This window comes from Gopherus flavomarginatus, chromosome 19 (genome assembly GCF_025201925.1).
Source record: "Gopherus flavomarginatus isolate rGopFla2 chromosome 19, rGopFla2.mat.asm, whole genome shotgun sequence".
Taxonomy (NCBI): Eukaryota; Metazoa; Chordata; order Testudines; family Testudinidae; genus Gopherus; species Gopherus flavomarginatus.
The window spans coordinates 2,348,437-2,371,649 of record NC_066635.1 but is presented as its reverse complement, the minus strand read 5'-3'; the positions used below and the strand labels follow the sequence as shown (position 1 = coordinate 2,371,649).

The 23,213-nt window shown below is 48.5% G+C and overlaps 2 protein-coding genes across 3 annotated transcripts in view; one reads left to right on the top strand and one right to left on the bottom strand.

Annotated features, from left to right (window-relative positions):
* Positions 1-23,213, bottom strand: part of LOC127037470 (claudin-3-like) — a 134,986-nt gene that overhangs the window by 16,533 nt on the left and 95,240 nt on the right. The gene's annotated exons all lie outside the window — the stretch shown is intronic.
* Positions 12,125-23,213, top strand: part of LOC127037469 (claudin-4-like) — a 30,133-nt gene continuing 19,044 nt past the window's right edge. The window contains exons 1-2 of the mRNA XM_050929228.1: positions 12,125-12,191; positions 16,310-16,395. The gene's annotated coding sequence lies outside the window, so the exon portion shown is untranslated. The remainder of the gene's footprint in view (positions 12,192-16,309; positions 16,396-23,213) is intronic.

Sequence of the window (23,213 nt, the reverse complement as noted above, 5' to 3'; positions counted from 1 at the left end):
TAAATATGAGACTGCACTCACTGCATTAAAGAACTCTTGTGCCAAAAGTGAATGTAGTATCTAATCACTACAGATTTCACCAGTGTGAGCAGAAACCAGGGGAGACTATAATGCAGTATGAAGAACAAGAGTACTTGTGGCACCTTAGAGACTAACAAATTTATTTCAGCATAAGTTAAACCGATTTGCTGCACCTGTCCACACAACGAGGCCCTTTATATTGATATAAAGGGATCTTTAAACCAGTTTCTGTACTCCTCCCCAACGAGGAACTAAAATCGGTATTACCATATCGGATTAGGGTTACTGTGGCTGCAAATCGATGGTATTGGCCTCCGGGCAGTATCCCACAGTGCACCACTGTGACCGCTCTGGAAAGCAATCTGAACTCGGATGCACTGGCCAGGTAGACAGGAAAAGCCCCATGAACTTTTGAATTGCATTTCCTGTTTGTCCAGCGTGGAGCTCTGATCAGCACGGGTGGCGATGCAGTCCCAAATCCAAAAACAGCTCCAGCATGGACTGTACGGGAGATACTGGATCTGATCGCTGTATGGGGAGACAAATCTGTTCTATCAGAGCTCCGTTACAGACGACGAAATGCCAAAGCATTTGAAAAAAATCTCCAGGCTATGATAGACAGAATCCACAGCACAGTGCTGTCTGACAAGCGTAACGGAAAGCCAAAGACTCAAATGGACGCTCACGGAGGAAGGGAGGAGGGACTGAGGACTCCAGCTATCCCACAGTCCCCGCAGTCTCCGAAAAGCATTTGCATTCTTGGCTGAGCTCCCAGTGCCTGTAGGGTCAAACACATTGTCCAGGATGGTTCAGGGTATATCTCGTCAATTTACTCCCCTCCCTCCTGTGAAAGACAAGGGAAAATAATCGTTTCTTGACTTTTTTCAATGTCACTGTATGTCTACTGCATGCTGCTGGTAGATGTGGTGCTGGGGCACTGAACAGCAGCATCCTCTGCCCTCCCTTCCCCGGTGGCAGACGGTACAGTGCAGTAGGACTGGAAGCCGTCCTTGTTATCATCCCTTGAATGCTTCTGGCTGGCCTCAAGTGAGGTCAGCCAGGGGCGCTTGGGTAAAAATAGGAATGACTCCCGGTTATTCCCGGCAGATGGTACAGAACGGCTGGTAACTGTCCTCATCATAGCAACTGGGGGCTGAACTCCATCAGCCCCCTCTCCTCTTTCATGTCTAAAGAAAAGATTCTGTACTGCTTGGACTATCATGGCAGCGGGATGCTGGCCTCCTCTCCCCCGCACCGTTTAATGTCCTGCCTGGACTATCATAGCAGCTGGAGGCTGCCTCCCCCTCATTTTATCTCACTAAAAAGTCAGTGTTTCTTATTCCTGCATTCTTTATTACTTCATCACACAAATGGGGGGACACTGCAATGGTAGCCCAGAAGGGTTAGGGGAGCAGGGAAGCGACGGGTGGGGTTATTGCAGGGGCACCCCCTAGAATGGCATGCAGCTCATCATTTCTGTGGGATCTGACACGGAGCAGCTGGGCTCTCTGGTTCTCTGGTACACTGGTTCTCTAGTACACTTGCCCCATGATCTAGGCAGGACTGACTCTATTTTTAGATACAACATAAAGGAGGGAATGACCTGGGGGTCATTCCCATTTTTGTCTTTGAGCTCCCAGCCGACCTCAGCTACAGCCAGCCAGGAGCACCCATGACAGCAGCAGACAGTACAGAAAAACTGATAACTGTCATCTCATCGCCAATTTACGATGGCACAGCAGACGGTACAGAACGCCTGGTAACCGTCTCTGCTACCTTGCAAAGGCAAATGAATGCTGCTGTGTAGCACTGCAGTACTGCCTCTGTCAGTGGCATCCAGTACACATACGGTGACAGTGACAAAAGGCAAACGGGCTCCATGGTTGCCATGCTATGGCGTCTGCCAGGGCAATCCAGGGAAAAAGGGCATGAAATGATTGTCTGCCATTGCTTTCACGGGGGAAGGAATGAGTGACGACATTTACCCAGAATCACCTGCGACACTGTTTTTGCCTCATCAGGCACTGGGATCTCAACCCAGAATTCCAATGGGCGGGGGAGACTGCAGGAACTATGGGATAGCTATGGGATAGCTACCCACAGTGCAATGCTCCGGAAATTGACGCTAGCCTAGGTACATGGACGCACATCACCGAATTATTGTGCTTTGTGTGGCCGCGTGCACTCGACTTTATACAATCTGTTTTACAAAACTGGTTTATGTAAAATCGGAATAATCCTGTAGTGTAGACGTATCCACAGACAGGAGATATTTATACATACAGAGAACATGAAAAGGTGGAAGTATCCATACCAACAGGAAGAGTCCAAACAATTGAGATGAGCTATCATCAGCAGGAGAAAAAATACCTTTGAAGTGATAATTGAGATGACCCATAGAAGGTGTGAGGAGAACTTAACATAGGGAAATAGATTCAATTAGTGTGATGACCCAATCATTCCCAGTCTCTGTTTAAACCTAAGTTAATTGTATCTAATTTGCATATTAATTCGAGTTCAGCAGTCTCTCTTTGGAGTCTGTTTTTGAAGTTTTATTGTTGCAAAACTGCCACCTTCAAGTCTGTCACTGAGTGGTTAGAGAGGTTGAAGTGTTCTCCCACTGGTTTTTGAATGTTATGATTCCTGATGTCAGATTTGTGTCCATTTATTCTTTTGCACAGAGACTGTCCGGTTTGGCCAATGTACATGGCAGAGGGGCATTGCTGGCACATGATGGCATATATCACGTCGGTAGATGTGCAGTATATTGCTTCCCTGAGGAGTCTGATTGTAACTTGTGACTTTGGGTATATGGCAGAAGAGATGATTAGAGACCAGCTCACTGAGAAAACAACCATGCTTCGTGTAAGAGAATGCTTACTTCTAGAACCACAACTTACACGAGAAAAAGCAATAACCATTGCTACTCAGACTGAGTCAGCTACAGCTGAAGGCGAAGCCAAAATAATAAGCAAAGATACAGGAGGCACATCCAGGCTGTGACTCCTTTGCAGCAAAGTTCACTATTGCTGCAGACAAAGAATTGCAAGAGAAAAACTAATAAAAAGCCACTAAATCAGCAAATGCAAAATACAGTAAAAGCATGCTTTCGCTGTGGATCCCCACAGCACCTTGCAAGCTACACAGGATGTCCAGCAAAAGTAGCTCAGTGCAATCATTGCAAAAAGATTGTGCACTTTGCTAAAGTATGTCGCAGTAGCCAGTTCAATCAACAGGTGCGTGCAGTTATGATACCAGATGTTACTATGCTGAGTGTGGACAAAATCACTACTGCAGATCTTCTGGAACAGATGAAGTGCACTGTAAACGTTTCCGCCATACCCTCAGGCAAATCACACTCTATTCAGCTAATGATGGACACTGGCTCAGCAGTATCTATACTACCTGATTCCTTCTATTTGCTTTACTTTAAAGATGTGCCTCTTACTGAACCCAAACTTCAGCTGGTGTGCTAGATGAAAAACCATATTCCAGTACATGGCTGCCTGCCAGCAGTAGTAACTTTTGGTGATTGCTGTGTAACTGCAGAGTTCTACATTGTCCACAAGGCACTCCTATCCTTGGCAGAGATTTATTGGTTGCTTTAAATCTCAGGGTAGTTAATGGACGAATTGATCTTCCTCAGCAAAGCACTCTTGCGGTACACACACCAGTTTCAGCTGGGACCCAACACCTGGTTGAGGAGAAACTCGGTTGTGCTTATGGGTTCCTGCATAAAGTTAAAATGCGGAATAATGTGATGCCTGTACGATAGAAATTACGGCGCTTACCATTTTCCGTCAGGGAAGCTGTTTCAGAGGAACTTAGAAAACTTGTTCTTGGAATGGGTTTCACCTATAGTAGTGATGCAGAAGAAGGGTGGAGGCATTCACCTTTGTGTGGACTTAAGGGAGCCAAATAAAGCTATTGTGATTGACAGCCATTCTCTTCCTCACATAGGAGAAGTATTTGCAGAACTCCGTGGAGCAAAGATGTTTTCTACTCTTGATTTGCAGAGCGAATACCACCAGGTTATGTTGCATGAAGACAGCAGAGACCTCACAGCATTTATTACACATGAGGGACTATTTTGTTTTAAACATGTTCCACACGGTCTCGCATCAGCCCCAAGTGCCGTCCAAAAATGATGTCATTGATTCTGAAGAATCAAGATGAAGTTTGGTTCTATTTGGATGATATTATCGTGTTTGGAAATACTACTGAGGAGCATGACAATAACCTGCAGTCTGTACTAAACTGCATCTGCAAAGCAGGCCTCAGGCTCAATAGGTCCAAATGCAAATTTAGACAAACTGAACTCTCCTTTCTGGGACATACAATTTCACAGGCTGGACTAAAACCTGATCCAGATCATATCCTGGCAATTTCAAATGCTCCTCCTCCAACAGATTTGCAAACCTTACGTTCCTTCTTGGGTCTTACCTCCTGGTACTCAAAATTCATTCCCAATTATGCTTCTGTCATTGAACCGTTATGAGAATTACTACGGAGAAGTTCAATCTTAGTATGGACAATGGATGCACAAGCTAGTTTCGAAACGGTGAAAGACTTGATTGTACATAGTCCAGTACTTGCACTATTCAGTCTCACATTGTCCACAATTGTAACTACTGATGCTTTTGATTGTGGACTTGGGGCTGTTCTCATACAACTTCATGAGGACAACACAGAGAGGACTGTTGCATTTGCTTCAAGGACACTGAGTAATGCTGAGAGAAAATATTCTACAGTCGAAAAAGAAGCACTTGCTTGTGTCTGAGCTACTGAAAAAGGGAGAACTTACTTGTGGGGCCGCACGTTCAAGCTGCACACAGACCACAGCCCTTTGATGATGTTGCTCACCATGAAAGGACTGGGAAGAGCAGGATATCGTATTGTTAGATGGTCTGGAAGACAACTCTCTTTCAATTATGAACTGGAATATAAGCCCGGAAACAAAATGTCGTAGCTGATTGCCTTTCTCATAAGAACATAAGAACGACCGTACTGGGTCAGACCAAAGGTCCATCTAGCCCAGTATCTGTCTACCAACAGTGGCCACCTGCCTTTGCCTTCACCAGATGGTCCACCGGAGGGTGAGGATGTAATAGTTGCGCTTATTACAAGCACTCTTACTGCAGTTACAAGAGAACAATTTCAAGCCGCTTGTTCAGCATGTCCAATTTAACAAAAACTATGGGAATTTCTGACAAAGAGAGGGCCCAGTAACCCTAAAAACCTTGACCCAGTTTTGCTGCCTTATTTTAGAGTTTGGGATGAACTTTCTTTGCTCGATGGCTGTGTGCTACGAGGTACACACCAGCTACTTGTGCCAGAAGAATTACAGTCAAAACTCATATACCTGGCACACGATACCCATCAAGGAATTGTCAGAACCAAACAACGACTACGGGATCTGTATTGGTGGCCAGGGATGGACTCTCAAACTGAAGCACTCATAAAATCCTGTGTCACTTGCCAAATGCATGATAAGACAGCAGTGACACGTATCCCTCTATTACAGCCTGTTCCTCTTCCTGAATCTGCATGGGAAAAAGTGGCGATTGACATTGTAGGACCCTTTGATACTGCTCCAATTGACTGTCGTTATGCCATCACTTTAATAGATTATTTCAGTAAATGGCCTGAGGTAGCGTTTACATTGCAAATCTCTTCTGCTACAGTAATTAAGTTCCTCTCTTCAGTTTTTAGCCAGGAAGGTAACCCCAAAGAACTGGTTTCTGATAATGGTAGTCAATTTACTTCCCTGGAGTTCGAAACCTTTCTAGCAGAGAGGAACATTTTACACAGAAGGTCATCCCTATATTACCCTCAAGCCAATGGGGAAATCGAACGGTTTAACAGAAGTTTGAAAGAGAATTTGCAAACAACTAAATTGGAAGGTTGATTGTGGATACCTTTCACTACTGATTTCTTGCAAGCATACCGGGCTACACGACATGCCACAATGCAAAGATCACCCGCAGAGTTATTGCATGGGAAACAGATGAATATTAAACTGAACATTGCTGGATTGTTAAAGGCACGACCTGATGCCCCAAACGAGGATGATGTAAGAAAAACAATTGAACAGAACCAAGCAAAGTCTAAGGCTTTCACAGATAAACGTTGAGGTGCTAAGGAACCAAAGTTTGATTGTGATTCCTTCATTAGAATACGAAAACCTGGAATCTTATACAAAGGGGACCATAAATTCACAGCTCCTCTTAAAATCATAGAGAAGAAGGGATCTTACATCTATTGACTTCTTGATGGGTGGGTATGGAATGCTTCTTATCTTGCACCTGCCTATGCACCAAGAAGAGATTATGCCAACGCCCAGTCTGCATTGGATGACTTCACCGTAGAACCAACACAACAAGACATTGCACTGGAACCGGGGCTTGAGAGATGGCCTGTCAGACCCAGACGACTACCTGCCTGGACTAGAGACTGTGTTATGTAGTATCTACAGTGTTTTCAGTGTAATATTTCTGCCAACAGTGTAGTGTCTTGTTTCCTATTTGTTCCTGTGGTTAGAACAATGTTTATCTCAATTGGGAAAGTTTCTTAAGAGAGGAGGGAATGTGGTGTTTAGATGCTGCTTGTGATGATTAGAACTGGGAGCACTGGCTGTTGGGAGTCAGAAAGGACAGGAAACAGGAAGGTGGAGGGAGGAGTTGAGGCGAAGTGAGAGTTACAGAGGGTGCAGCAGCAGCTTGATAAAGAGGTTTCCACTGTAAAAATAAAGTCCGGTTGAAGCTTCTTAGTACCTTGCCTGCTTGATACAACAATCCTGTATCCAGTGCTGGTGCCCACGTATAGTGATACACTCAAGGAGCTCAGTCTATTTAAAGAAGAGAAGATTAGGGGCTGACTTGATTATAGTCTATAAATGATCTACACAGGGAAATATTTAATAATGGGCTCTAGCAGAGAAAGGTTTAACACGATCCAATGGCTGGCAGTTTAAGCTAGATAAATCCAGACAGGAAATAAGATGTGAATTTTGGCCAGTGAAGGCAATTAGCCACTGGAACAATTTTCCAAAGGTCATGGTGGATTCTCCATCCCTCAGATTGGATTTTTAAAGCAAATCTACTCTAGGAATTCTTTTTGGGGCAGGTCTCTGGCCTGTGTTATACAGGAGGTCAGATTAGATAATCAAAACGGTCCTTTCTGGCCTTGGAATCTATAACGACTATATTGAAAATGTTCTGGAAAAGTATGGCCTTTTGGCACAATAAGAGGTAAGTGGATTTCCTGGGGAATCCCTAGAGAGAATTTAATACTAATTACAACTTCACTTATGAAAAACTCCAGCCTTTTGATGCTGCACCCTGAGGAAAGGCTCATTGTTGCTGATCACCTGTTAACAAAGACCAAGATCAAAGTCCCGCAATGTGTAAAAGAATGGCTGATCTGCCCAGTCTCGGTGTTCTGGTTCTGGACCTAAGATGGGTGAACTTGTAAACACAGATAAAACCCAGTTGTGGGGTTTAAAGGACTAAAATCTATCAGAGCCCAAGGCTGGGGCTAGGGGGTGACCTCTGGTAAGCTTATTAGTATGTGCTTGGTTTCTTTTATTGTTTTAATATGTTTTCTCTGTAATGCTTTCACTGTATGAATAAATGTGCTTGCTTAGAAGGAGCTGTGTAATAACTTATAACTGCAGGCAGTAAATTGGCCATAGCTCTAGAAGAGAAAGCAAAACACAGACACTGGCTTTGTAGGCAGTCTGGCTTACTGTAGATATCACAGTATGAGGCATGTTTAAAATCCCTGGTCAGGAAGGTGTGAGACGTAGGTCTTGGCCCAGGCGAGGTGGTGGCCGGGAGCTGGAAGCCTAAAGTGGATGCCCTTGGTGGATCATAGAGTGGGTACAGATGCAATTGCCCTGAACCTGTGACATAGATGGTGGAAGAAGTGAATATGGGGTCTATGACTGTGGGAACTGCATAAGTGCCAACAGGTCTTAAAGCATGTCCTGTAGAGGGAAAAAGCTCAGAGCAAAGTCTGAGTCTTTTTGGGAAAGAAATGGTGAAGATAGACAGGGAATGATGAGTGAAGAACAGCTGGAGAAAAGTTAGCCACTTGAGCTCTGCAGAGAAAGGCAGCTGCACACTGAGAAGTGGAAAAAGTTGACTTGTTGTATTCTGGTGATGAAAAGATTGTCCTGGTTTGCAGGGTGCATCAAGCCCACTGGCAGAGGGTCCAGCAGGCGGGGGAAATCTTGGAGCCAACTCCCTGGACAGAAGCAAGGAAGAGGCTGACAGAGTCAACACCCATGCTCCATCCAGATCAAATATATCACTGCAATGAGGGTCAGGGCCAGATCTACAGGAAGATCAAGAGAGGATACAGCTGGAGAGAGACAGACTGTATCTGGAAACCCAGTGCCAGCAGCAGCACAAGAGAGCAGAGAAGAAACAGCAGCAGCATGAGGAGAGAGAGGACAGGGAACCTCAATATCAGCTCAAGATGGAGAGACTGTGCCAGCAAAACCATAATCCAGGGAGAAGTGACAGATATGGCAAGTTCATGCAATATCCTTGAAGACATTATTGTTTGTGTATTACTGTGGGACAGGAGTGTAGGTAACCTCTTTAGGGATACAGCTGTGACAGATGTGAGACCTGGGAATTCTAACAATTATATTGAAAAAGTGCCAGACGAGTGTGGTCTTTCAGGACAGTAAGTGTGAAATGGATTTCCTGGGGAATCGTTAGGGACAGGTTACTGCAACTCCAGTTATGAAAAACCCAGCCCTTTGACGCTATGCCCTGGGGAAAGGCTCAAGCCAGAGCTGTTAGGGCTTACAGTTTCTCAGCAGACCACCAAGTGGGCAGCTGGAGCTCTGGGCAGCCGCGTCAACTTTGTTTTGATAAGTCAAAATGGAATGTCATTTTGATTTTTCGAAATGAAAGTTTCAGTCCCCCTCCCCACCCAAGTTCCACGGGGAAATTCTGAAGCTGGGAGTTTTCTTTCCTATGCAGAATATATATTTTTTTAATTTAAGAATTTCATGCAGAACAGGAATTCCAGCCCAAACTCCAGTCCCTGCTTCTCCCTGCTGGAAGCTCTGTAGGACAGGCAGCCTGGGGAGCCCACAGCTATTTTAGTTCCCGTCTGTACTCAGAGGAGGTGCTGTGGGGAGGGGGCAGGAGCACTGGCTGTGGGGGGAGCTCCCAACTACTCCAGTCCCAGCCTCTCCCAGCAGGAGGCGCTGTACTGAATGGTGTAGAAGCACTGTTTTTTGCACAGAAGTGAAGTTTATTTAATATCTGGAGTTCTTTATCACATCTTACATTTAACATGCTGTCCAAAACTAAGGCCATTTATTTAAGATTACAGCCCTATCACCTTACATACACACAGATTGTTTCTTATCTGCCACCAGCCCAGTGTGCTCAGGGAGCAGCTGACTCCCTTTGCATCGCTGTGCAAAGTGCAGGCATGCTTCAAGGGGGCATGCTCCCCCCAGAAAGCACTGGGACAAAGAAGAGGGGCAAAGAGCCTGCCATGACTGAGATCAACAACCTGTCCTGAATGACAACTAGCCCCACTACTCTCTCTGTGCCTGCAGGCTCCTCCTTCCTGGCAGCCCTGCAGTGAGTCACTGCATGCTGGCTGTGCAGACCGCAGGGCAATGGGATTTATAGCTGCTCATCTCCAGGAGAGATATAGGTTTCCATTCTGGTCCCCCTGTTTTTATTTTGACCTTGAGTTTAACAGATGCAGATAATCTGCGTAATCTCAGCCAGAGGCACTGTCCGGAGAGCCCCACAGCTGTAACTTTGTGGCAGGAATACAAATGTCGGAAAGGCCAAAACTATGGCTATGTCTACACTACACAGCTTTTGGTGACACGGCTGTGTTGACACAGACGTGCTGCTAAAAGTCGCGCAGTGGAGCCGCTGTTTGTCAGCTGTCCTGCCGAAAAAAACTTCTACCTCCAATGAGCAGCATTTGTGTTGTCAGCAGGACTGCACTCCTGCCGACAATGCACTGTTCACATTGGCACTTGTCGCAGCAAAACTTTTGTCTTTCGGGGGGAGGGGTTAACACCTCTGAAAGCCAAAAGTTTTGTCGTTCAATTGCCAGTGTGGACATAGCCTATAACAGGGTTCAAAAAAGAACTAGATACATTCATGGAGGATCGGTCCATCAATGGCTATTAGCCAGGATGGTCAGGGATGGTGCTCCAGCCTCTGTTTGTCCAGTTGTGGGGGTTGGCCAATCTCAAACCCGGGGGTGGGTCACTGTTGGTTGTCCAGTTCTAGGTGCCACATTTCAGGAAAGATGTGGAGAAATTGGAGAAAGTCCAGAAAAGAACAATAAAAATGATTAAAGGTCTAGAAAACATGACCTATGAGGGAAGATTAAAAAAATTGGGTTTGTCAGTCTGGAGGAGAGACAACTGAGGGGGGACATGTTTTCAAGTACGTAAAAGGTTGTTACAAGGAGGAAGGAGAAAAAATGTTCTCATTGTTCTCTTGTTCAGTTGTTCTCTGAGGACAGGACAAGAAGCAATGGGCTTAAATTGCAGCAAGGGTGATTTAGGTTGGACACTAGGAAAAACTTTCTGTCAGGCTGGTTAAGCACTGGAATAAATTACCTAGGGAGGTTGTGCAATCTCCATCATTGGAAGTTTTTAAGAGCAGGTTGGACAAACACCTGTCACGGATGGTCTAGATAATACTTAGTCCTGCCATGAGTGCAGGGAACTGGACTAGACGACCTCTCAGAGTCCCTTCCAGTCCTATGATTCTATGTATTGTAACTGCAGAGTCATTTATCTGTCAATATAGCTAGTAAAAGGAGAAGAAAGGCGAATGATTTTATGGTTTCACAGTAGTGAAGGTACGTGGAGTCCCGCATGAGCAGCCAGGGAGTGATGTGTTTTGTGGGAATTAAAGATTGTCTTTTCAACCTGCAATTCTCATACACAAACACTGGCAGAGGACTGCAGGGGAGTTAAGGAGTCGAAAGACAGACTGAAAAGAATGATTTTTGAGGTCTTGAGGCTGACAGCCATGTGCCCATGTACCCCAGAGGGGCTGTAGGGGAAAGGTGGCTCAGGCCACTGGAATCAAATTCTGTCTGATATAGAACCCCAGAAAGTTCCCATCTGACGAAGTGGGTATTTACCCACGAAAGCTCATGCTCCAAAACGTCTGTTAGTCTATAAGGTGCCACAGGACTCTTTTCTGCAACCCCAGAAAAGTGGGGCTGGAAGGGACCTGGGACATTCCTGGCAGCTGTTTGGCCTGTTCTTAAAAACCTCCAGTGAGGGCAATCCCAGGACCCTGCCTGGAAGCCTGTTCCAGAGCTTGACTCCCTTATGGGGCAGGGGGGGCAGTGTGGCCAATTTTGATTGGGTGTATTCCTGGGGGTTCATTACATGACATAAGCTTCAATGAAAGATTAATCTTAATTCCTGGAGACGCCAGGCCAGTCAGCAGGGGGGCACTGGGAGCCCAGCGCGGGGGAATGGCTGGAGCCTGCGCCTCTTGTCGGCCGAGCTCTTCAGGGCCCTGCGGGGAGGCTTGAGGCTCGTGGCCCAGCCCAGCTCTCGGAGGGACTTCCCGGCAGGGCCACAGAAACTGCTGGGAAGGAAGCGGCTGTCCGGCTGCGGGTGATTCACCAGCCCTGGGAGTCCCGGTATCGGGACCTGTGTCCCTGTGAGTCAGGGCCACGCACGGGAGCAGGTATCGGCTCCGCAACCCAGAGCCCGGCCCACATCACGCACACCGCCCCCCCCAACAGCTCCTCTGCCCCCACTCACTGCCTGGCCCGCACCCCCCAGCTCCCCCACGAGCTCTCCCCCCGCACTGCCCGACCCCACAACAGGTCCTCCGCCCGCCCCTCCCAACAGCCCCTCTGCCCCCCCCCTCACTGCCTAGCTCCCCCCCGCACTGCCCGGCCCGCTCCCCCGCCATCTCTGCCCTGCCTGCCCCCCCCCGTCTGGCCAGTTCCCGCAGCCCCGCTCACGGGGGCCGGTCGGGGTCGCTCTGCTCGGGGGCCCCTGCCCGCTCCTCCCCGCCTCTCCTGGGCGCCCAATCCCGGCCGCGGAGGCCGCTCCCCCCGCTCCCCTCCCAGCCGCACCTGCGGCCGGGAGCCGCTAGCCCGCAGCAGCCGCCCGGAGCGCTCCGCGGACCCGGGTCCCGGTGAGTGACCGGAGCGCGGCCAGCTGGGGTGCCCGCCTGGGACTCGGTGCCCCATGTGGGGATGGGGATAGGGAGGGGCTGGCTGTCCCGCCTGGGACCTCGGTGCCCCATAGGGGGGATGGGGAGTAGTTGTCTGTTCCACCCGGGACCTCGGTGCCCCATGTGGGGATGGGGAGCGGCTCGTTGCCCCATAGGGGGGATATGGAGTGGCTGGCTGTTCCACCTGGGACTTCAGTGCCCCATGTGGGGATGGGGATAGGGAGGGGCTGGCTGTCCCGCCTGGGACCTCGGTGCCCCATGTGAGGATAGGAAGGGGCTGGCTGTCCTGCCTGGGACCTTGGTGCCCCATGGGGGGATAAGAAGGGGCTGGCTCTCCAGTCTGGGACTCCCCCTCACATGGCTGTTGCAGTCCCTTATCCCAAACTCCTGAACTGCTCTTTGCCACGTTTGTTGGCTCTGTCCTGTTTGGGGTTGTGTTGCTTAGCTGCACAGCTGGCCCTGTCACCGGCAGGCCTGGGGGAGCAGGGACACAGCTTGTTTTCCGGCTGTTGTTATATGCAGTCAACCGATAGTATTTATCTGCCCCCTCTGCCCAGGGCCCTGTGATGGGTAGTGAGAAGCTGTGTCAAACCCACCCATGGGAAGGACAGAGAAGCCTAAAAGTCACTGGGCAAAGGTGTTCAAAATGAGTGTCTACGTAGGCATCCACATCTCTGCATGACCCCCCGATATGCTTGGTTTGACCCAGCTCCGCTCCAAGACTGTCCCTTGACATGAGTGGGAATCACACCAGTTCCTTGAACTCACTTTCATCTCCTGTCTCTCTAGGATTTTATACTGTGCACATTGTCATGGGAACCGAGTGCCTGGGGCTGAGGATAGGGATCAGCCCCACGGAGGGTGGGAAGGCAAATTAATGCATGTCTGGAAAGCACCCAGAGATCCTGGGAGGGAAGGTGTCGGCATTAATTCATTAGTATAATTGTTATATGGGGAAAGAGGAACAATGAGTCAGTTAGGGCCTGAAGGGAAAGGAGGAGAATGAGATAATGGAGGCAGAGGGCTAGATTCACAAAGGGATTTAGGCACATAACTGCCACTTTAGGCACCAAAGTCTAAAATTCAGATCCTCAGACAGCTGATCTGCTGGTGTCTAAGTCTCCCTCAGTACAGCCCCTTACATCTCTGCCGGAGGCTGTCCGCTCAGGTCCTAGATCCTCAAGCCAGGTGTTCCCCTGCTTATCATGCCTGCCCGGCCCAATCACATGGGCTGCCTGCCAGGCCCCCTGTGAAACAACCAAAGGGGAGATGGCCATGCCCCCATAGACTCAAGTGATCAGTGGGTAGAGCATTCACACAGGACATGGGGACCCCAGTGCAAGTAAACTCAGGGGTCCCCACCCCAAGCACTGAGCTACAGAGTCATGCTCACCTCAGTCTCTTTTTGATCCAGTGAATCTGTAAGTATTTTAAACACAGCGAAACAGCTCCAGCTGGACAGAATGAGAGGTCACTCTGCCTGGCAGTTTAGGCACTCCCAGGGTAGATAAGCAAGCTGCTCCCAATCAGGTTGAGTGGGGATTTGAACTTGGGTCTCCTGTATTCTGGGTAAATGCTGTGACACGGGGAGAGTGGAAGGGGGAATGCTGCCTCCTCCTTAGTTTTTCCTGAAAAAAGGCTGACCTGGTTCAGCCCTAGACTCACAGCTGCCTAACTCCCCAACATTTCCTGCTGGCTCACTTAGGTGGCTCTTCACTCAGCTTTTGTGAATCCCTTTCTTAGTGGCTCACTTTCCCCAGGCAGAGTATAGGGAGCCTGGGGGCCTACCTCGGGTTTTCGAATTCCAGTGGGTACAGAGGGCCTAGACATCAAGTGCTGCAATGCGGAGTGGAGTCTCCATGTGAATCTAGCCCAGAATCTCCAAGGAACGGTTTGGGAGCTGCCACCATGAATGTGGCTGAGAGAGAAGGCCTGCCTTTCTGACTCCCCGTCTGCCATGGGGAAGGGTGGGCTGGGCCAGGCTTCATGTTAGCAGGAGGTTCCGCAGCAACAGCACCCTGGCATGGGCTGGAGGCAGAGGTTAGACTGGAGGAAGGTCAGACCAGTCAGACTACAGTCACCTCCTGGGGTGGAGTCTGTTCCCATGCACCCTCCCCGTTCCCCAAAGGGCAAAGCACTGGGATAAATAGCCTGGGCAGAATCTGCTCCTGACTTCACATGGACCCAGGCAACAGGGGCTCAGGAGTCACGATCACAATGTTTGCGAGCAGCAGGGCTGTGCCACGTGACTCCCATCCCATGGAAGCTGCACCATGGCAAGGCTTGAGCAGGGCTGAGCTCCTCTCACTGTGGTGTAAAGGAGAGGGAAGGAGGTCTGAGGATCACCCCCGCCACCCAAGCTGCTAGAATGGTTTCCCCCTAACTATAGGCCCCTCAGTCTGACGTCCAGCCCAGGCAAAATAATGGATTGATTGATACGGGACTTGGTTCATAGAGAATTAAAGTAAGGTAATATAGTTCATGTCAATCAGCACAGGCTTATGGAAAATAATACATAGTGATATACCTAATTCATAGAGCTGGAAGGGACTTTGAAAGGTCACCAAGTCCAGTCTTCTGCCTTTACTAGCAGGACCAAGTACTGTTTCTGACAGGTTTTTGTTTTGTTTTTGCCCCACATCTCTAAATGGCCCCTTCAGGGATTGAACTCACAACCCTGGGTTTAGCAGACCAATGCTCAAACCACTGAGCTGTCCCTCCCTCTTCTGTCAGAATCATTTGATATCTTCTCTTGTTGAGATTACAAGTTTGGTTGCTAAAGGGAATTGTGTTGATGTAATAGACTGAGACGTCTGTATGGCATTTGACACAGTACTGCATGCCATTTTGAGTATTAAGTTAGAACAATATAAAATTAACATGACACACATTAAATAGATTAAAAGCTGCCTAACTGTTGGTTGAAAAAAGTAATTGTAAATGGGGAATCGCCATTGAGCAGGCGTGCTTCTAGCGGGAGTCCACAGGGACCAGTTCTTGGCCTTAGGCTATTTAACATTTTTATCAATGACCTGGAAGAGAAAGAAAGTCATCACTGATGAAGTTTGCAGATGACACGATTGGGGGGAGTGGTCAGTAATGAAGAGGTCAGTGATACAGAGAGATCAGGATCGGTTGGTAAACTGGGTGCAAGCAAACAAATGTAAAGTTATCCATGGAGGAACAAAGAATGCAGGCCATACCTACAGGATGGGGGCTGTGTGACGAAGTGGGAATGTTCATAATATTTTCTCTGAATACTGTGTGGGTCCCTCAGTTTCCCCTATGCAGTTCTTAAGTATCTAGGTGGTGGGATAAGGGCGTGTGATTGTTGCAGAGCCTTAGAGGGCCAGCGTGATGGTGTCTGCACAGAGAATGGCCGACACCTTGTCTCCTGGCAACTGATGGCCTGGGCCCTTCCTCTGCAAAGGAGCCAACTGAAGATGTTGGAGAACAAGGAGATCAGGTGACCTCCTGGCCTGAGAAAGAGACAAAGGCCAGAGGAGGGGCTGGGGGGGTATTCAGTTCAGAGCTGGCTGGGAAAATGGGGGGAGTGCCCCAGGGCTGGGGTCTAAGCTCCCTGTCCCCCAAGATGGACCCGACTGAGAGGTCCTGTTGTCTGTACCTACAAGCCCTGCTTGGGACTGCGTTCCTGTCGTCTAATAAAACTTTTGTTTTACTGGCTGGCTGAGAGTCATGGTCAATTGCAGGAAGTGGAGGGTGCAGAGCCCTGACTCCCCCACCCTCCATGACAGGCTGTATTGTGGGAGCAGCGACTCTGAAAAGCATGTGGGGGTTGTGGTGGATAATCTGCTGAACATGAGCTCACAGTGTGATGCTGTGGCCAAAAGGGCTAATGCAGGGGAATCTTGATTAGGAGTCGAGAGGTTATTTTACCTCTGTATCTGGTAGTGGTGCGACCACTGCTGGAATCCTGTGTCCAGTTCTTGTGCCCACAATGCAGGAAGAATGTTGCTACATTGGAAAGGGTCCAGGAAGAACCACAAGAATTATTAAAGGATTTGAAAATGTGCCTCTGGGCAGGGGCTGTAAACACTTCCTGTCTGATTGTGTTTCAGGAGCTGGGCTGCTAGATCCTCTCCCATCCAGAACACACAGATGCTTTGTTGTTGAGTATCTCATGAGGGCCCTTCTTCAAGAGCAGGTAAATCAGCTCTTGGCATCAATGGCAGCTCCTGTCTTGGCGAGGAGAGCAGGCGGGGTAGGATGCAAAAAACAACAGACTGCCTGTCTGCCATCTTGCACTAGGGTGTGTGTACATGAGCCAGAGACCCCTCCCCGGAGCCCTGCAATTTGTGCTGTGCAACAGCAGGAGGCCAGTGCCTGCTTCCCCAGAGGGCCCCTTGAGCTGCCTCTGTAGGGGAAGGTTTGCTGAACTGAGAGGGGTGTTGGGAAGGAAACTTTCCCTGCTGTTCAGAATTCTCCTGGGGACCCTGCACAAGGGCTACATTGCAAAGCAAGGGAGGCTCAGGCCTCTGACTGCTAGATGCAGAAGGACAGTACCGAGGGCGTTCCTGTGGCACTAGCATGCTCCAGGTCAAGGGCCCACGCCAACCACAGTGCTCCATGCCAGAGGCCGATACGGCTGGAGCCCACCATGCCAGTGGCCCTCTCTACTACTGAGAGACAGAGAGCGTGGGCATATGTAATGCACATTGGTGACACGCTTTAACTTGCCAGTTCCTTCTCTAGATTTCTCACTGTTCTTTGGATCTGTATTCCTTAGCTAAATTACAAACTGGAGAATTTATATAACTCTTTGAGGAGTATTTGTTTTAAAAGGTGTGGTGGCTAATAAGAAATTACAAAAAGCAGAAGTCAGATGGTTGGCTGGTAATATTTACAATGTCAAAATGGAATTTAACTTGAAAAATTACAATTGTCAAGAGACGATGACTCAGTTAAGGTCTTATCATAACCTTGTTACAAAGATAACATTTGTCCTAGTTCTGTACTAGTCTGGTGCAAGTGAGTGTGGTTCCAGCACGGAATTATGGATCCTTAATTACAGCTCCGTATTTACTTCCCATCAATATTATATCCCAGTGGAATTATGGAACTGCTCTTGTCAGTTTCACCTAACAATTTTACGGCAGGATTTAGAATTTTAGACAAATGACTTCGTTATCAAAGAATGTTAGTTTTCAGTTCAGAATGACCTTGCCCATGACTCAGAGCAATACTTTGCCACTTACCCATGCACAAGACTGTCATACACTAAGCCCAAACTGTAATATGCATGTCATAATTATGAAGCTGTTCTAATTTCTCTGGAATTTCACCAGTGCTGCAGGTTCTTATGCCACTTTAACCAAAGGTTCAAATAGTGGTCAAATCATTTTTATTGGTTTTTTTTTTGTAATTTTTCTTGTTTGTTTCTTCATAAAAAGATGAATTACTCACAGCAATAGTGGGAAAATCTTTAGTTTATAAGCCAATTCAAAGTGTCTTCTTCTTTTTGTCTAATTCTCTTGAAAGCTGTGTAATTTTTAGGTTGACGTCTTTAAAACACTCAGGATTTGACACAGTAACTTTTGCTGTAATGAAGCCCAGCTTTCAATTACATCATTATTAGGCTGAGCTAGAGTGATGAGTTTCTCTTGTCCTAGCACTCTCAACTGACATAATGAATCAGCATGACTTGTAAATGACTAAGACTAAACTTGTTAGTGAAATACAAGTGCACATACATTTGAGTCATTCAGAGGGTTTTAATAAAGGTACATACTTTCTGAGAAGCAGTTAGCCTAACATGACCAAGTCGTCACATGAATAAAAGTTGTTCTGCTACTTATCAGTTGGAACTGGTATGAATGTGGGTTCTCCAGCTTAGCTTCACTGTTGCAATGACCGGTTCTTGAGTTAGATCAGAGTTCATTCAGGTGAGTCACTCAAGGCGTTAGGATAGTTGGAGTCTTACTCTTTTCTGAATTTTGCAGAGGTCTCCCCAGATAGGACTTTAAAAGACAGAGGAGCTACATTCAGAAAGGAACTTATGGCATTGCAACACGGAATTCTTAGGCGTCCCGCTGCCTAGTGGGATTCTGAGCCCTGATTTAAGCTAACGGCTCCATGATACTGTGTGTGGGGAGAACCAGGTATGTAAGACGGGTTCTCAGAAGCTTGCGGAGTGGGGGGCTGGCTAAGACGGCTAATAGGAAATGCTGAGGAGAGGGGCAGGGCTTAGCTCTCAGATTCATAAAGGTACTTAGGTACCTAGCTCCCATTGATCCCGGGCAGTCAGGCCAGAGGCCTATTTTTTTATTAGGATTCCCAGTCTGGCAGTCCCTCCTTTGCTTGATTTTGAGCAAGGCCATGAATGCAGCTCTCCTAGGCAAGTGCCCGAACTGCCAGGCTCTTGACTGTTCTGGCACGTGTCTCTGTTAATCTGACTTGTTGAAGCCATTCCATTTCCTATAACTATTGAAATATTCATTGGCCCAGAGTGAGTGTGTGAGTGATCCTGTAGCCCAGTGCACTCACTTGGGACGTGGGAGAGTCAGGTTCAAGTCCCTGCTCCAAATCAGGAAGAGGAGGGATTTAAACAAGGTGTGCCCTAAATTGCTGGGCTACTGGCTGTCCTGAGAGTGTGTGCACACATGTGAGCCTGAAGAACGACCAGTTTGCCTGCCCCTGGCAGTTTTGTGCAGGGCCTGATCCTGTAGGCATGGTCTGAGAACACCTACCAGATTGAGTTCTGCTGTGGAGGCGGGTGAGGAATATTTCATCTGAGAAGCCAGTTGATGTGTCAGCATGAGCAAGGGCTCAAAGCAGCTTGTTAGCTGTGGGGTGGCATCAGTATTTAGGCATCTTTGCCCATGTCCACCAACAGATAGTAAGTGAGGTGTGGTGAGGTTAGGCAGTAGGTCAGTGGAGGTTTTGAGGATGCCAGTGGCATCTGAATGTTGGATTGAGCCCCTAGTGGGGCAGTTAGGCGCCAAAGTATCCTTAGTTGTTACCCAACAGAGGGCACACTTGCTGGCCAGGGGACGACAGTCCTGTTAACAGTCTCTCTTGTCCAGATGTTTCAACTTCAGGTAGTGACATATTGAACAAAACTTCGTTTTCATTCATGCCTCTGGGGAAAGCTTGAAATGTCAAACCAGAAGATGAGTTTTGTCCTCTCTCCTCATTCTCCTTTATGGCTTCTTGCCACTTTGTCTCTGGATAATTCCAGTTTCTTTGTGCAAAATATTTTGTGCCGTATCAGTTTGTATAGTACATGTTGGGCCATCCGCTGAATACCCACTGGCTCATCTCCAGTCAGTAACCTGCTTCCGCAGGTTACCTTCCCTGGGCCCCTCTGTGGTGAGCTCCTTTGGCCAACTCTTCATGGCTCCAGCCTACTTCCGCAAGTTACCTCCCCTGGGCCCCTCTGTGGTGAGCTCCTTTGGCCAATTCTTCATGGCTCCAGCCTACTTCCGCAAGTTACCTTCCCTGGGCCCTGTGGTGAGCTCCTTTGGCCAGCTCTATGCAATTGCATGCTCTTTCCATTAGCACTCTTTGCTGTCTGCAGACATGTCCATTTTGAAGTCAGTATTTCTGGAAAGTCTCCTCACACTCCTGGATGGCTCTGTCCTGCAGCAATGTCAAGTCATTTGACTCATTTGCTTGGTCATCACCAGCAGGAGAGAGCAATTAATGAAATAGCACAAAACAGCTGTATGCATCTCTGTGCCTGTCCTGGATTAGTCCCTGAACCTCGTTAATAAGGTTAGTAGGAGCCCCACATGCAATAGACTCTCGGTGCAACTGCCAGTCATACAGCTTCAGCATGACACGGGGCTGTGTCAGCTCCTTTAATGCAAAATCAATGCCTCGTGAGATGTAGTTTTGTTAAAATTAGTTCTCTTTCTTGTAGTTGGCTGGTGTGTGTGCCAGGGTCTGCACAGGCCCTTTCTTCAGGGCACCCTTTATGGGTTGCGCTGACAGGTAACCCCCAAACAAAGCAGCTCAGCACAGATCCAATAACTACCTTTACCTAGGCCCAGCAGCTTCTTTGCCTGACTCTCCTGCTCCTGGGCACTCTTCCCCTGGCCTTGCAGCCCATCTCCTGGGGCCAGGGGAGCCCCAGGAGCCAGCCTGCTTCCTGCAGCTCCCCTTCTCACACTGAGCCCTTCAGGGCCTAGATCCGCACAGGTATTGTCATGCCTGACAGTTAGGTATCCTGCCGCCTAGCGGCATTCCCAGCTGGGAGTTAGGTACCAGGCCCGGATCCCCAGTAGGACTGGAGCGTTGCAAAACTCAGCATTTCGGCATTTAGAAGATCACAGGAACAAACCACTGTGACCCACTGTGATGCAGTAGGGGCTGTCTGCATGGGGGATGGGAGAGCAGGGGAGGACTTTAGGGGATGGACAATACCTGAGCCTGTAACCTCAGCTAGGCAAGAGGGATGGGAGGTCAACACTTTTGCCCGGGAAGCTAGACAAAGGAAGGGGCCGGCAGGAGGGCATTTAGTTTTCAGTTTGGTTTTGGGGCTGGGGGGGGAGAGGTGGGGCGAGCATTCAGGGTATCCTAAGCTGGGATCCAAGCACCCTGAAACTCCAGAAGGACTCGACTGAGAGGTCCTGACTGTGCCTGCAAGCTCTGCTGTAACCTGCATTCCTGTTGTCCAATAAGCCTTCTGTTTTACTGGCTGGCTGAGAGTCACTGTGGGTCCCAGGAAGAGGGGTGCCAGACCAGACTCCCCCACACTCCATGACACCCAGAAAGCCTGGGTTAGGCACCTAGGCTCCCTCTACAAGGCACGGGGAGTGAGAGGCACCTCAGAATGCAAGTCACCAAAGCCAGCACGCTGGGCGAGGATCTGCCAGTGTTAGCCAATGGGAGATGGTGATGAGATGGATGTTTCCTAAGCCCCGCTCCTTCCTCGGAGTTTGGTACCATACTCCAGGCTGCAGGGAGGTGCCTATCTCTACTTGTGATCCACAGCCGAGAACCCCTCCCCTGGAGTCTGGTAGCGTAGGTGTCTATGGGTATGTCAAGGCTATAATAAAACACCCATGGCACCGAGTCTCAGCTGACTTGAGGTCACAGGGCTTGGGTTGCAGAGCTAAAAATTGCAGTGCAGACATTTGGACCTAGGCTGGAGCCTGGGCTCCGAGACTCTCCCCCCAGCCAGGGCTTCAGAACCTGGTCTCCAGCCAGAGCCCACACCTCTCTACTGCTATTTTATAGCCCCAGAGCCCAAGCCCTGCGGGCCCAAGTCAGCTGCGGTCGTGCCATGGGGCTTTTATTGCGGTGTTGATGTTCCCTCAGTCATTCCTTGTCAGAATGAGTTAGGCACCTGCCTCAAGAAAGAGCTGGAGGAAGAGCCACCTGCCTGGTAACTTTTCACCCAGTGATTAGAGCACTCAGCTGGGATATGGGAGACCCAGGTTCAAGTCCCCTTCTGCAAGAGAGGAGAAAGGATTTGAACAGGACTCCTAGGAGTGGGTGCTAACTACAGGGCTATGGGCTAGTCTGCTGGTGAAGCTGCTCCAGTTTGGATAAATAATTGAAGAGTCATTGGAGCAGAAGGAGTGGACCTGGGCCTCCCACAGAGGCTGCCTGGTCTACAGGCTCAGTCTCTCTCTGTGACTGTATTTATCCAAAGTGGAACAGCTCCCACAGAAGAGATTAAGGGGCCCTTTTCCTTCAATCAAAACACCCTGTAGGCCAGTGATTACTGCACTCTTTTAGGAGGTGAGAGACCCCTGTTCAAATCCTTCCCACCCAGCAGAGTGGGGATTGAACCTGAGTCTCTCACATTCTAGGTGAGGGTGCTAACCACTAGGCTAAAGCTTATAAGGTAGGCACCTGCTAGAGTATGCATGGGACCTGATTCGGCAGGCCGCCTCTGAGCATGGGTGTGGGATGATCTCCATGGATGCGATGTATGGAGGAGCGCCCCTCTTCTCCTGCTCTGTGGATCGCGCTGGGGCTTGGGCAGGAGAGCAATGTCCAAACAGTGTACGGGTCTAGAGGCAGACACGTCGGCGCTTAGGGATTTGGCATTTGTGGATCTAGGTCCTGGAGCTTTCAGGTGCTTAAAGGGTTAGGCAGCTTCTTAGCCAGGGTTTTGAGGATCCAAAAATTGGGTTTAGGCACCTAAAGTGGCAGTTGGGCACCTAATTCCTCTTGTGGGTCCAACTGTGGGTGCCTAGCTTGGGGCTGCAAATTCCACTGGGTGGCAGGGCACCGAGGAGTTAGGCACCACCACACCTTCGTTCCTGGCCTATTATACCGTAGAATAACGTATCCCAGTGGTGCTGGGGGTGCTGCCGCTCCCCCGGCATGAAGTAGTAATAACAAACACCAAACACATGGTTTCCATCATCAGCACACCCACTATAAAAATTGTTTCAGCCCCCCCGGTGTATCCAATATATAGTTTGATCTATTATAGCTTTAGTACAAATGAGTTGGTCCTGCTCTGAGCAGGGGGGTTGGACTAGATGAGCTCCTGAGGTCTCTTCCAACCCTGATGTTCTATGATTCTATAAGCATAAAGCATCTAAAATAGAAGAGGAGGTAAAAGAGGAAATTACTTCACAACCTTGCAAAAGTTTGTGGTTCAGCCTGGCTAGTCAGCTGTTATTCATACAGCATCCTCAGTGTGACGCAAACAGCACCTGCTGTTTGACATGTTCAAAGGCTTAGGCCTGAGTTAGGATTCTTGCCTGTTTGGCTGTCTATAGCATCATTGTTATTAACAAGCTCCATCATTTTTTTATCACTATGCCCAAAAATCATAACTGTGAAGATGGCAGGTCAGATCCGTCCTATTTTTGCTACTAGAGAGGCGCTGTGCTGGAGGATTGTGGGGAAGTGGGGGACATACTCGTACATGTGGTGGTTGTGTGTGTCCCAGAATTAGAAGGTTTTGGGAGGATTATTAAAGAGATTCATCTTATGACAAAATGCTTCCTAGAGATCCCCTGAACTGCTGACTTAATGATCCAGTAAAGGAGCTACATT